The 2500-nt window shown below is 40.5% G+C and overlaps 1 long non-coding RNA gene across 1 annotated transcript in view; it reads right to left on the bottom strand.

Annotated features, from left to right (window-relative positions):
- Positions 1-377: 377 nt before the first annotated feature.
- LOC138955611 (uncharacterized) overlaps positions 378-2500 on the bottom strand; it is a 3594-nt gene continuing 1471 nt past the window's right edge. Inside the window, exons 2-3 of the long non-coding RNA XR_011452305.1 lie at positions 1335-1448; positions 378-482 (exon numbers count right to left, since the gene is read on the bottom strand). This is a non-coding gene — a long non-coding RNA (uncharacterized lncRNA). The remainder of the gene's footprint in view (positions 483-1334; positions 1449-2500) is intronic.

Here is a 2500-nt window from a genome sequence, read left to right on the forward strand (position 1 = left end):
ACAGTAAGAGTTGCTTGCTGGGGTGGTTGTTCATAAGTTAACAGTTCACAAGAGGGCACAAACAAGAGCAAAAACACAGGTGCCTGATTCAAACTCATTCAAATGCAGAACCTTATTTTTGCATGAACAGAGTAAGACATGATTCTTACATAGCTGACCCTACCCCTGGCAGAAAAGTGCTTGAAATTGTCCATGTGGTCTCTATCAGTACATTTGATGCGTATTTGTGATACATATATACTGATATAGAGACAAGTAACAAGTGGACATTTCCTCTGACACCTCTACCATTTGTACACCTGCACAAATCTCCTGCCATAGACTACAAAAGGAAAACATACAAATCAAAACAAACACAAATTTAACCTAATGTTTACCTTTCAGCAGCAGAAAAGGCTGTGTTTTCTGTGGTGTCTCAGAGTAAGCCACGGTGTTGGAGATCTATGCAAAACTAGGCTGTAGGCAAGGTCCAACATCTTTAGCTGCACACACAAAAAGAAGAAGCAAGAAATCACATGACATAGATGACATTCCCCACTAGTACAAAACCACAACTACACTAGTCAACTACCAATGTAAGAATCATAGTCCTGCAAGATTACCCTCTTAAAAAGTAAGATTGCTTTCATTCAAACACTACCGTGGGACCAAACTCCCCCCCCCCCCCCCCCCCTCCTTTTTTTGAGTTTTTCCTACATGTGTGTTGATGTTTCCATTAATTCCAAGCCCTGAAACTGTGAACTTGAGATCTTTATGTATGCACACAGTCACAGGCTTAATAAGCTATTCAGAAACCAAGCAGAGTCTGCACAACGTCAATTCTGAGAAATAAATCCCCACAACCGGTTTCAAGGCCACTATACCGACTGAGCTATTGCTTGCCATGCCAACCTCCACCCCCATTTGGAACATGCACAACTAGTATACCCATACACATGTAATAATACTGCTTGCCTTCCTCCCCCACCCTCCAAATCAATAAACACTAAATGTATGCAATCAGTAATCTTTTAGTTAGTAGTTGACTACCATCACTACTCTCTCCACACCCACCCACCCTCTTGCACACCAGCGACACACCCCCATCGCCCAATCATTTCCATGATTCTCTCTGCCATATAGTTATCCTAAACACTAAGATTATGACACATTTGTTTTCCAATTAGGAACATAAAAAATTACTGTAAAAAAAATGTACAATCATGCACTCTCTGAGTCTGACAAGAGAGTGTGAGAAAAGTCAAGAAAGCAAGACATGTGTGACATAACTAAATCTTCTAATCTATTCCTGAGATTTACTCTTGACAGCTTAAAATGGAACCTCATGCACTTACTGTTCTGAATTGTAGAAATTTCTTGTAGTTATAGCAGCAAAGGCAGTTTTATTGGGTACCACCAGGTGTCACTCTGTCATCATCTGATCAAGCATTCAAGCAAATGGTTCAGCACTGAAACAGTAAATAGCAAGAGTGTACAGAAAAATACACAAACTTTCTCATTAATTTGTATCTTCAACTTCACATTATTCATAAATAATGATACCTTACTTTGACTAAGTTTGAGTAGGATTAACACCATGCAGAGCCAGAAGTTAACTTGAAATAAAATAACTATACGTTACTCAATACTGCACTCAATGAGTCAATTGTCAGCAAAGGTGATAATCAATGCAAGGTAAAACCAAAGGATGCAACTCAGTCAGCAATTGCAAAAACTACATAATTCTAATCAAGCTGTCAGTTTCATTAGCTATCAGAATTCAAAACATGTTCTTGTTTTTGTTGTTGCTCATGACTACATTAATGTATCTCAGCATTTCTAGTTTCTACACTATAGCCATTAAAAAAACCAAAAGAAGTGTCCCAATGTTTAATGAAGCGCTCTTGCAATTAAGTCACAATTGTTTGCAGTTGCTGAGAAAAGCTAATAGTAATAGTCCTTACAGTAAGTTGAGTAACAAATTATAAACAATTGCTGTTAACACTCATAGTACAAGAGAGCAAACCACTGCAAAACTATAGTCATTTATCAATGTTATGCTTGCCATCCACCCCCGACCCCAAACCTCTCCCATATTTTATGTACATCAGACTAGTATTCTTGTTAGTTCATTTCAGCTGTAACAGTGACAACACGTTTGCACACTACAGACCTGGAAGTGGAAATGTTAACACATGGAGTGCTAAATTTCAGGATACAATCTGTTTGTTTGTTTGCTTAACGCCCAGTCGACCACGAAGGGCCAATCAGGGCGGTGCTGCTTTGACATTTAACGTGCGCCACACACAAGACAGAAGTCGCAGCACAGGCTTCGTGTCTCACCCAGTCACATTATTCTGACACCGGACCAACCAGTCCTAGCACTAACCCCATAATGCCAGACGCCAGGCGGAGCAGCCACTAGATTGCCAATTTTAAAGTCTTAGGTATGACCCGGCCGGGGTTCGAACCCACGACCTCCCGATCACGGGGCGGGTGCCTTACCACAAGGCCAACCGTG

The sequence above is a fragment of the Littorina saxatilis genome, unplaced genomic scaffold (genome assembly GCF_037325665.1).
Source record: "Littorina saxatilis isolate snail1 unplaced genomic scaffold, US_GU_Lsax_2.0 scaffold_1457, whole genome shotgun sequence".
In the NCBI taxonomy this organism is placed as follows: Eukaryota; Metazoa; Mollusca; class Gastropoda; order Littorinimorpha; family Littorinidae; genus Littorina; species Littorina saxatilis.